Here is a 13,292-nt window from a genome sequence, read left to right as displayed (position 1 = left end):
GCTATGGCAGCTCACACACCTGTTAACATGTGCAAGTGTTGCTCATGGATCAGACGTAAATCACACTATACAGCAGAGTTGCGTTATTAGTTCTGGCAGGCAGGAGGTTTTACATAAGTACATCAGGTCAGTTATATAAAAGTTTTGCAAGCCAGTCAAATACAGTTTTTTTTTTATTGCAATCATTGAATATATTTTTTATTATTTATCTTTAAAAGCTTGCAAAGTTATTAACCAGTTGTGATTTTCAGAATTCAGTGACTTTTTTTCTATTAGCACCTTCTTGGTGCTTCTTTTTTGAAAACCTAATTCTCCAATTTAAAGGTGCTCCATGGATTAAAAGAATTCGGCTGCACAGAATATTCACAAGAACAAAGTGGCCTCCATAATTCCCAAATGGCTAAACAAAGTTTCAGAAGGACAACCACCACTGCGGCCCTCCAACGATTTTGGTTTTATGGAGTGTATAGATAGAAGCCTCTTCTCAGTGCAAAACCCATAGGAGCCCACTTGGAGTTTGCCAAAAGCCACCTGAGGAAGTCTCAGACTGTTCTGATAAAACCCAAAATGCTTGGCCCCAGTTGAAAATATTATGTCTGTAGGAAATCAGGCACCACTCATCACCTGCCCAAAACCTTTTCAACAGGGAAGCATGATGGTGGCAGCATCATGCTGTGGGGGTGTTTTTCTGCAGCAGGGACTGGGCAACTGGTAAGGAGGAAATAAAAGCTGAATGGAGCCAAGTACAGAGATATAATAAAAAACCTCAGGCTCAGCCAAAGGTTCACCATCCTACATGACAATGACACTAAGCACTCAGCCAAGACAACAAAAGAGTGAATTAGGGACAAATGTATATGTACTGTAACTATAAATGTCCGAAAGTGATCCAGTCAAAGCCCTGATTTAAAACAACAGAAAGTAACTAATCAAAAAAGAAATACAAATCAAAGCATTGTTTGCTGTGACCACTCATCATTTTCTGGATCACTATGTGCCTGTATTCCTAAGCATTGAGAACAGAACCAAATCCTGATGATTTCTACAGTGCTTTGCCCTGGACCAGTGTTGATAGATTAAATGTACTGTGTGTTCTAGATATATTTTCTAACAAACTTTGTGGGCTTTTAAGATGCAGGCAAATGTAAATTGAAATGACATGACCATTTAATTTCATGGATGGACTTTCACAGTCCCATGCAGTGTGTGGTTTTAGTAGAGGATGAGCAGCATATAGGAGAAATATCTAGCCTAAAATAAAAAAAAAGAAACAAAAGTTTGTTTCATAGCAATGGTTCAATTAAATAAATAAAATGCAAGGTGTGTATATATATATATATATATTTATATATATATATATTTATTTATTTATTAAAATATTTGTCTAATAGATCACTATTTGCCTGTATTCCTAAGCATTGAGAACAGAACCAAATCCTGATGATTTCTACAGTGCTTTGCCCTGGACCAGTGTTAGTGATATATATATAGACAAACAGAAATAATTATGTGATACCCCCTGATATAGTTTTTTTTTTTTGTTCTTGAGGGAATTCTTAAAACATACATTTTCAAATTTAATAAATGATTATTGTAGTGTTGGTGTTGCTTTAATTATCCACTAGAGGGCAGCACTACCTTCGGTAAGGATTTGATGTTCATGTTTAAGCTAATTGTCCACCAGAGGGCAGCACTGCTTTTAGTTCGGATCTGATGCACATGTTTGGTCCCCAGAGTTGACTTAAGGTCAAACCTATAACACTGGCCAACACATTTTATGAATATTTTTGTTTCTTCTGCATTTTTTCGTGAAACCAAAAAGATTTGTACATGCTAAACACAAATATGTATTTCTAATTTCTGTAACACATTGGGCTTTTAAGAGCTCTATGATATTGCAGCATAATATGATATTACACCTGCAGATTGGCCCTCCTTTCTCTGCACTATTTTTTTCTTCAGCGCTGCCCGAGTTTCCTCGTGGACCGGCATGTATTTCTCCAGCACCTGCCCACGCTTAGTCACTGTTCGGTGACTCTTCCGCTCATCTATGCTTGATGGCTCTCTCCCCAAGGCTGGTGTCTCGCTCCCCTTTATTAACATCTCTGGACTGAAACAGCGCACTGATTAGTCTCAGGTGTTGCAGGTGTTTCTTAGGTTGCAGTTCATTCCTGAAGCGGACTTTCAACCTGTTCGACATAGTTTGGTGCCCAGAAAGTTAGAAACGACAATCTTGAAAACAGTCCATGCAACACATATGGCACTCTGCAGAAGGCCATCAAAGTTACAATCCTTCATCGCTTGTCAGATCTGTGAGCCAATGAAAACAACTACAGTGGAATCTCGGGTTACGAACGCCCCGGCATACGTATAATTCAGGTTACGAATGTAAATGTGAATTGTGAATGTGAAATGTGAATTTCTTGCTCGGCTGTCTCACTCGCAAAGGAAACAAAACTACTTGGCGTATCTAAGATGCAGATCGAGTAAAAATGCAACCACCTTCAGATCTGCCATGGACATGCCCCATAGCCTTGAAGGCCTGAACAATTAGCACACAAAATTAGACCGATTGTCTTGCATTATTTTAGTGAGCCTGTTATGGGTGAGGTTCGGCCAGGCTGCCGTAGATCTCTTCGCCTCGCACGAAAATACTCAATACCCTATATTCTTTTCTCTGGCGAGAAATGATGCACCTATGGGTATGGATGCGTTGGCTCACCCTTGGCCAAACGTACTGCTTTACGCATTTCCTCCGCTGAGTTTGAACATGCCGACGAGAGTAAGAGAGTAAGAGAATGCGGTCACTCAGTAATATTGATCGCTCCAAACTGCCCAGGGAAGTTGTGGTTGACGGAGATAATCCAGCTCCTGCACCATCGACCCTGGCCTCTCCCGTTGCACAGGGTTCTCCTCTCGCGAGTGCGAGGGTGATTGAGACGATTCAGAGTGCAAGAGCAGCTTTGACATGCTCTGCATATGAGAGGAAATGGAGTATATTTAAGCTATGGTGCGCGCAAAGGCCCTTTTCACTGTTCTGTGGCAGAGGTGTTGTGCTTTTTGCAAGAACTTTTAGATAAGGGCAGGGCGTTTTCAACCGTTAAGGTTTACCTCGCCACTATTTCTGCATGCCACGTAGGAATTGACGGAAAAACTATTGATCATCCATTGGTTACGTCACTATGTGGACAGGACGAAGGGATTGAGATGGAGTAATCAGCTGTTTGTTTCATGGGCTGATTCTCGTAAGGGAAGACCTGTTTCCTGGCAGCACCTGTCCCACTGGCTAGTGGAAGCCATTATATTGGGTTATAATAGCATGGGTTTTAGCCCTCTAGAAGGGCTGAGGGCTCATAGTACCCAAGGCTTGGCCACCTCGTGGGCGTTGTTTAAGGGCGTTTCAATTGAGGACATTTGTGCAGCGGCATGCACACTTTTGTCCAATTTTATAGGCTGGACGTCACGGCGCCTTCGCTGGCTCATTCTGTCCAGAGTGTTTAAAAAAAAAAAAAAAAAAAAAAAACGGGGGTTGTTTCATTTCTCACACATCTCCGCTCTCTTCGGTGAGGGGTGGCAAGCTTGTGTTAATTTTATCACACATCACTGAGTTGGTCGACACGCCTGCTTCGGACAGCATATCTGCAATATGGGAGTTGTCTATATCCCATAATGAGATACCGAATGGCTGTTTGAAAGAGAACTTTAGGTTACTTTGATAACAGGATTGGGGTATCTCACCACACTTCCCTCCTTGCAGTGGACAGAGCAGAGATATGTAGAGAATGAGGCAGGGACAGTTAGCAGTGGTGTATATAGGGAGGCGGGACTCCCTGCATCACTGTCGTGATTTGTCTGTCAACCAACAGACGTGGTATGATTGGTGCTTCCAGGATTGGTCACGCCCGAGGCGATTCCCATTGAGATACCTCACTTCTGTTATCAGGGAACCGGGGTTACGAAAGTAACCTAAAGTTTTTTTTTTTTTGCATTGGCAGCGGTGGGGATCATGGCGTGGATCGCTCAGGGTGCCATTTAAGCTAGAACCACCACAGCAGTTCAATATAATTGCTATATATGAGGGAAAAGGGTACACCTTACAGGGTAATTATTAAAAACATTTTAAAAACTGGAAACACATCTTCCATTAAAATTAACGACTTTCACACGTGTGCGGCCATGTTTAAATACTAGGTGTACACATGCCCAGCAGTGTTGTTTTACTAAATAGCCACTAGATGGTGTATCATGGTTATTTATAAACATGGAGAAAGGGCTCTTAAAAGGGAGCAAGTGTGTGATACTTTAATACCTGCAACAATAGCCACTTTTACATGTACTTTTTTTTGTCATTCTGATTAAAATAATTTCGGTGTGCCTGCGCTTTCAATCGGAATGACCTTGTGACATGCGCACATTAGCCTATGTCATGTTTGCCACCTTTTATTTTTGTCAATATAAAGTCACATTATTTCTTATGCGCGCTTTTTTATGTCTTAATCAAGCGTGAATATGTAGGAATACTACTGCTGTAAGTAGTAGAACACATTCACTTAAGTAAAAGTACAGATACTCATGTTTTAAAATACTCTGGTAAAAGTTGATGTACTGACTACACCTTTTTACTTAAGTTAAAGTAAAGAAGTAAAGGCTCTGACATGTACTTAAGTAAAAAATTAGTAATTACTCACTCTTAAAAGTAATGGTTCTATTTATAACCAGAAATGGTTCTATCACCCGCTTCATATATATGGAACCCCAAAATGGCTATATAGAACATTTTAATGGGTTCATTCAAAAGAACCCTCAGTGATTCTTTTACTCCAAGTTAAATGGTTCTTTTTTAGAACTAGGTAAGGGTTCTTTATTATTAAAAGAGTTATACAATTTATTAGAATTTAAAAAAATATACTCCAGAAAATTCAAAAACTTCTAATTTATTACATACATTTTGAATTTATTTTCGAATTTTTAATAAACACAAATAAGCTTGTTTATGTACAAATACAGTACTTTTACTTGTATCTATGAAATGACGAAAATAAAAATCAAAATGCAAGTGAAAACAATGACATGAACAATTAAACATTTTAAATAGTGCAACAATTTACACAATCTGACTGTACATTTTTTAAACAGGTATTGGTCTTGTGTCATGGCGACATCTAAGCTTAAGCAAATATTTTTTAATACAAGTCATTGTGTGCTTAATGGCAACCACGTATTGCACATTGAAAAGAAAATAGACTGCAAACAGACATCCCATGGCCTGTGTCAATGTCTGCCTCTCTTATAATGTTCACATTGTTCTTTATATTGCTGCACTTTCAGCCTTGAGCGGATCAGAAAACAACACTGTTGAAAATGTCTCGTTGAACACAATGGTTGGTGTAGGACATTTCACTTTTTAAATCTTTTTCACCAATTAACAGAAGTCATCAAATAGACTTAAAATTACCCCATAATCAACAGTTCCTTTAATTTAAGTCAAGTGCCCCAGAAGCTCTCATTTTCTTTAAATACTGCTGGCAATAAAATGAGTGCAGCTTTCCTAACAAGACCTAAAAACAGATACGAATTACTGTACATTAGCTACAGAAATCAGTTAAAGGAATAGTTTACCCAAAAATTTAAATCATTAATTTTGTCATTTCAAACCTATATGGATTTCTTTCTACAGCATAACACAAAAAATATTTTGAGGACTTCAGGTAACCAAACAATGCTACTACCCAATAATTTCAATTGTATGGACACAAAACCAATGCAGGTCAACGGACCCTGCCGTTGTTTGGATACCAATCCTTTTTTCAAAATATTTTTTTTGTGTTCTGAAGAAGAAAGTCATACAGATTTGGAATGATGAGAGGTGAGTAAATTATGTTTTTAGGGGTCGCCACAGCGGATCATCCGTCTCCATTCCCCCCTGTCCTCTACATCTGCCAACTACCTGCATGTCCTCCCTCACCACATCCATAAACCGCCTCCTTGGCCTTCCTCTTTGCCTCCTTCCTGGTGGCTCCATCCTCAGCATTCTTCTATCGATATGCCCCATGTCCCTCCTCTGCACATGTCCAAACCATCTCAATCTCGCCTCCCTCACCTTGTCTCCAAAACGTCCTACATGCACTGTCCCTCTAATAAACTAATTTCTAATCCTGTCCATCCTCGTCACTCCCAACGAAAACCTCAACATCTTTAGCTCTGCTACCTCCAAATCCACCTCCTGTCTTTTACTTAATGCCACTGTCTCTAAACCATATAACATCGCAGGTCTCACCACAGTCCTATAAACTTTCCCTTTTACTTTTGCAGATACCCTTCTATCACAAATCACTCCTGTCACTCTTCTCCACCAACTCCACCCTGCCTGCACGCAGGTCTTCACTTCTCTAACACACTCTATTACTTTGCACTGTTGACCCCAGGTATTTAAACTCCTCCACCTTCTCCACCTCTTTTCCCTGCAACTGCACCACTCCACTGCCCTCCCTCTCATTCACACACATGTACTCCGTCTTACTCCTACTGACTTTCATTCCCTTCTCTCCAGCACGTACCTCCACCTCTCCAGGCTCTTCTCAACCTGCTCCCTACTCTCCCACAAATAACAATATCATCTGCAAACTTCATAGTCCATGAAGACTCCTGTCTGACCTCGTCTGTCAACCTGTCCATCACCAATGCAAACAGGAAAGGGCTCCGAGATGATGCAGTCCAACCTCCACATTGAACCAGTCTGTCGCTCCTACTGCACTTACTGCTGTCACAGTGTCCTCATACATGTCCTGCACCACCCTCACATACTTCTCTGACACACCTGACTTTCTCATACAATACCACAACTCCTCTCTTGGCACCCTGTCGTACGCTTTCTCTAAATACACAAACAAACAATGCAACTCCTTCTGACCTTCTCTAAACTTCTCCATTAACATTCTCAAAGCAAATATTGCATCTGTGGTGCTCTTCCTCGGCATAAAACCATACTGTTGCTCACAGATGGTCACACCTTCTCTCAGCCTGGCTTCCACTACTCTTTCCCATACCTTCAGGGTGTGACTGATCAACTTAATTCCCTGCAGTTACTGCAGGTCTGCACATCTCCCTTGTTCTTAAAGATCGGTACCAGCACACTCCCTCTTCATTCCTCAGGCATCCTCTTACCTTCCAAAATCCTGTTAAACAATCTTGTTAAAAACTCCATTGCCATCTCTCCTAAACATCTCCATGCTTCTACCGGTATGTCATCTGGTCCAACTGACTTTACACTCTTCATCCTCTTAATCACTCCTGTCACTCTTCTCCACCAACTCCACCCTGCCTGCACGCAGGTCTTCACTTCTCTAACACACTCTCTATTACTTTGCACTGTTGACCCCAGGTATTTAAACTCCTCCACCTTCTCCACCTCTTTTCCCTGCAACTGCACCACTCCACTGCCCTCCCTCTCATTCACACACATGTACTCCGTCTTACTCCTACTGACTTTCATTCCCCTTCTCTCCAGCACGTACCTCCACCTCTCCAGGCTCTTCTCAACCTGCTCCCTACTCTCCCCACAAATAACAATATCATCTGCAAACTTCATAGTCCATGAAGACTCCTGTCTGACCTCGTCTGTCAACCTGTCCATCACCAATGCAAACAGGAAAGGGCTCCGAGATGATGCAGTCCAACCTCCACATTGAACCAGTCTGTCGTTCCTACTGCACTTACTGCTGTCACAGTGTCCTCATACATGTCCTGCACCACCCTCACATACTTCTCTGACACACCTGACTTTCTCATACAATACCACAACTCCTCTCTTGGCACCCTGTCGTACGCTTTCTCTAAATACACAAACAAACAATGCAACTCCTTCTGACCTTCTCTAAACTTCTCCATTAACATTCTCAAAGCAAATATTGCATCTGTGGTGCTCTTCCTCGGCATAAAACCATACTGTTGCTCACAGATGGTCACACCTTCTCTCAGCCTGGCTTCCACTACTCTTTCCCATACCTTCAGGGTGTGACTGATCAACTTAATTCCCTGCAGTTACTGCAGGTCTGCACATCTCCCTTGTTCTTAAAGATCGGTACCAGCACACTCCCTCTTCATTCCTCAGGCATCCTCTTACCTTCCAAAATCCTGTTAAACAATCTTGTTAAAAACTCCATTGCCATCTCTCCTAAACATCTCCATGCTTCTACCGGTATGTCATCTGGTCCAACTGACTTTACACTCTTCATCCTCTTAATCGCTGCTTTCACTTCCTCCTTACTAATCCTATCCACTTCCTGCTTCACCATCTCTACACCATCCAAACTTCTATCTATTTTCCTCGTTCATCAGCTGTTCAAAATACTCCCTCCACCTTCTTAACACACTCTCCTCACTGGTCAACACATTTTCATCTCCATCCTTTATTGCTCTAACTTGTAGCACATCCTTCCCAGCTCGGTCCCTCTGCCTGGCCAATAGGTACAAATCCTTTTCTCCCTCCTTAGTGTCCAACTTCTCATACAGCTCCTCATATGCCTTTTCCTTGGCTTTCGCAACATCCCTCTTTAACTGCTGATGCATCTCCTTGTACTCCTGCCTACTTTACTCCTACTTTACTACTTTTACTACTTCACATCACTCTGTCGATCCCAATTCTGTTTCACCAACCTCTTGCTCCTTATGCTCTCCTGCACTTCCTCATTCCACCACCATGTCTCTTTGTCTTCCTTTCTATTTCCAAATGTCACACCAAGTACCTTTCTAGCTGTCTTCCTTATCACTTCTGCAGTAGTTGCCCAATCATCCAGCACCGCTTCACCACCACCGAGCCCCTGTCTGACCTCTTCCCTGAATCTCACACTACAGTCTTCCTCCTTTAGTTTCCACCATCTTATTCTTCTTTCAGTCTTCACTCCTCCTCTTCTTCTTCACCTCCAAAACCATCCAACAGACCAACATCTTCCTCCTCTCCTTTTCCTTCTTCGGCCAACAGTAGCCCAATTTCCACCACCACCCTGTTGTCTAACGATACCTGTGTTGGTCGTTGGTAACCCGGGCCTCGACCGATCCGGTATGAATTTCTCTTTCGTGATCCGCATATTTGATTTGGCACATGTTTTACATTGGATGCCCTTCCTAATGCAACCCTCCCCATTTATCCAGACTGGGGACCGGCACTAAGAGTGCACTGGCTCGTGCAACCCTAATGGCTGGGTTAATGACAGGAAATAGGTTGATGGGCTCAAAACAGCACGCAGTAAGAAGAAAAAATATCGATCATGTCACTAAAAAGATTTGAGGAAGTTTTAAAAATGTAAGAAGTAGAAAGTTCATATATTTGCATAAAAATGTAATGAGTGAAAGTGAAAAGTTAAATAAGGACTGGTGGGAGCGGTTGTATTGCTGACCATCAAAAATCCAATTCCCCTAATTATGCGTGTCGCGGATGATTTATACAAATTAGGAAACTATGCGGAATACTGCGTTGTAGTAAACCAATTCGGTGTTCACTAGAGCACAGTAAAAAGGTTCGTGTACATCTTCTGCAAGTAATCGGTTTAAAGTGTTTACATAGAATAATTTTAATTTTGTTCGGTTTATAGAAAGGTTTATCCCACCCCTTTAAAACAAATGACAATTTCATTTTGCTTGGGCATTTTTAATCCGATTGAGGTGTTTATATGGAGCATTTTCATTCAGACTGATTACAATGCTCCATGTAATTGCACCTAATGTTGATTTGTACAGCGGGTACTGTCACATATTAAATGTGTTTAAAGCTTAGTGACATTCTGCATATAATAATAATAATAATAATAATAATAATAATAATAATCTTCCACAAATTAATGCATTTTCTATTCTGTTCATTGTATAACTTGTGAATCGTCTAGTCTTCCAGTGTGTGTGTGGGTGTGCGTATGTGGGTGTGTACTTTCTTAGTAGAGAACATTGTGTTCATTTTCCCAGCCGCAGTTGGATGTTTTGACTTGTATTCCCATGTGGCAAAGAAATGTGTAAATGAACATGAAGTACCTTTTCTGTCCCATAGGAGTCTCTGTTTCCTCACGTGTCTTCACTCAAGAGCCTGGTTGCCTGTTTGCTTCTTGAAGCAGAATAAAATGTCCATTACTCTGACGTAGATTTCTCAGTAATTTCGGCCAAGTTCATTTCAGTTCTGTGAAAGGATTCTGCTGCTAAACTTTTATTCAAGCTGTTTAGAATGAATAGAGTGTACAATTATGGCTTAAATCCGAGCAGATGTGGGTTAAGAAGCTTGCTCAAGGTCCCCACATAGACTCACAGGCAGTCCTGTAATTTGAACTGACAACATTCAGATCCCTTCTGAACCTTAAAAGCTGAGCTCCTATTTACTGTGCAAACAATAAATCCTCATTCTGACATATGAATCGAGGGCTCTGATGTAATAGTTAAATAAACTGCTGGCACTGTTACGTATTAAAAAATCATTCTGCTTGTGCAAGAAACCAAAACCATCAGCCATACCATTTTAACTCTGACAGACTTTGTGTAAATGCAAACCCTGTGTTCAAAATACTTATTTAATTGTTTAACAAAACAGAACACTGCAACTGCATATTTTTTAATACAGACAGTACTTGAATTAGTGCTAGGTCTCAAGTGTGTCTTAGTTTTTTCTGTTTATATTTCAGGTTGTGCCAGCCTCACCCATGGGCTGATAGCTAGGAAATAGGACCTGAACCAGGACAAGACAAACATAACCTTTCCACCAACACTTCCTCTTTGGCTGATGTAATAAAGAATCATGATTGGCAATGCAGTTATTTGTGCCAAAGGAAGATGTTCAATATGTAATCTCTGTAAAGTATAACACAGAGTACTACACAAAAAGTTTGTACAGAAGTGTTGTGTGATTTAAGGTTAATATAAATAAGTAGTGTTTTAAAATGTTCAGTTTAACCCCCGTATTAGGATTAAACGAATCATAAATATAGTCGCTGTCAAACACCTAATCTTTCTTATATGTGTGTGTTATTATTTTTTTTCATTAAAATATTATTGTTTCATGGAATTAAAGTGCTCTGAGATTACAACTTTGGCTTACATGGTAAAGGAAGTGTCTTAATGTTGGTTGACATGATGTAATTGTATGTAGCAAACAGGAGACACCTTTTGGACAAACTATTTTGCTCATTGTTTCATTAGTCCACCCATCCTGTATTTTTCAGAAAAAAAAAGCTGTCAATCCCCATGCAAACATTAATCAAACAGTATCAGTAAATCATTAAAATAAACTATACTGTCAGGCAGGGTACATCTGTGTGTACTTTATGTTGTTATAAGTGTACTATACAGTGTTTTTTTGATTGCGAACTGGTGTGGTAGTAATCAGGCCTGGGTGTGGCTGGAAAAATTTACTCAGGTGCAATAAACCATAGTTTTAACAGGGGAGCAAACACTTTTTCACACAGGGCCATGTAGTTTTGTATTTTGTTTTCCCTCAATAATAAAAACCTTTATTTAAAAACTGCATGTTGTGTTTACTTGTGGTATATTTACTAATATTTAAATTAGTTTGATGATCTGAAACATTAAAGTGTGACAAACATGCAAAAAAATAAGAAATCAGAAAGGGGGCAAACACTTTTTCACACCACTATAGTTACAACATCAAGGTGCTTCAAGGGACAAATTTAATATATGTACGTATAAGAAAATGTAAAAAAACAACAACGAAAAAACAATGTGTTAGGTTGCTTTTCGTAGTACTTGTAAAAAAATAAAAATAATAATATGCCTAGTGCTTGTTTCCACTTACAGGCAATAATGCACTCTACTAATGCATATTGTTGCATTTTTAATATTAATTGAAACAACCAATGTAAAAAAATAAATATTTCGTCCATTCATGTGTATATAGGTCAGCTGTACTGGTTTCCTAGTGGATGGACATCAGTGACATCCTGAATACCACACAAGGCCTAATTGTATGTTATCTTACACAGAACTGCTGCCTAAGGGAGTTTAGGCTAAAGTTTTACATGTACTGTATCTGGCTCAGACCAGCTCACACCAACTTGGACAGGATGGCTTGCAAATGCTGATTGTGAGAAACTGTATTGTTTGTGGTTTGTGGCTTATCCAATTCAATATATTTGAAGGAATTTTAATCATGCATAATAATAATTAGAAAGTAATATATGATGGTTATAATGCCAAATATTTTGTTAGCTATGTATTTTTATTTGCATTGATTTTCATTTGTGAACTTTACACTGCTTACAACACAATGAGGCTTATTTATGCTGATGTGTTTTTTATGTCGTGTGTGTCTCTTTTTGCTATCTTTCCTGTGTTGTATGAAGTCTTCTGAGTACTCAGTACTCATTCCATGGAAGTTGTCACTTTCTTAGACACTGATGTATAAATACAGAGGAGGACATTTAATCTTGTACAAATGCAGGAACACAATTTACAGCTTATCACAGTGGATTGTTTGCTGTACTGACAGCTTTTAAAGCTGCTATTAAGCGAAAAAAATGTGCAGAATATCAAACTCATACACAATATATATACCTGTTTACCTTAATCCTGTAGCTTGGCACTGCTGTGCACATCATGAATCTGCTCTTATCCCATGTTTTGTGTTGAGACCTGTTTTAAGAAACACTAGGCAAGCTGTGTATGTACTTACAGTTCTAGTATTATCATTTTCATGCCAAGATCTTGTGCAACCTCCTCAAGTCACATGGTGTTTTTCATATAGCACTAAACACCTTTTGTATAAACTTGTATAGGCTCAGGTTTCTGTATTATGAGGAGTGATTAGTGTCTAGGCTCTACTATATCATTGTGAAATTGTGAGTGTTTGAACACAGTTAAACATGGGACATGCATACTTTTTCTTGCAAAAACAACAGCCGGATTACAGATGTGGCATGCATGCTTGTTAAACTAAAGCAGTTCATATAATTTACAGGAAAGAGTTAAAACCTACACATTCATGTCACGCTATGTTGTTTGTACCTCGAATTGCATGGAAACAAGCTGAACTGCTGGCCCTTCGACAACCAATATTCTCTTGATTACAGTTTCTTTTGTGCTCTAATTTAACAAAGACCACATATCATGCACATATGTCTTCACAATAAGCAAAGGCAGTGCTGTAATATAATACAGGACTGGGCCATTAGTCGCAGTTTAAGGGCAGAAAATATCAGTAAAGAAAATCAGACACGATATTTTTTTCCCACAGAATGATGATAGTGTTAATACTATTTCATTGCTGAACAGTAATGTGCTGAAAGTAGAAGGACTTTACT

This window comes from Silurus meridionalis, chromosome 1, assembly GCF_014805685.1.
Source record: "Silurus meridionalis isolate SWU-2019-XX chromosome 1, ASM1480568v1, whole genome shotgun sequence".
Lineage (NCBI taxonomy): Eukaryota > Metazoa > Chordata > Actinopteri > Siluriformes > Siluridae > Silurus > Silurus meridionalis.
This window is presented reverse-complemented; position numbering follows the sequence as displayed.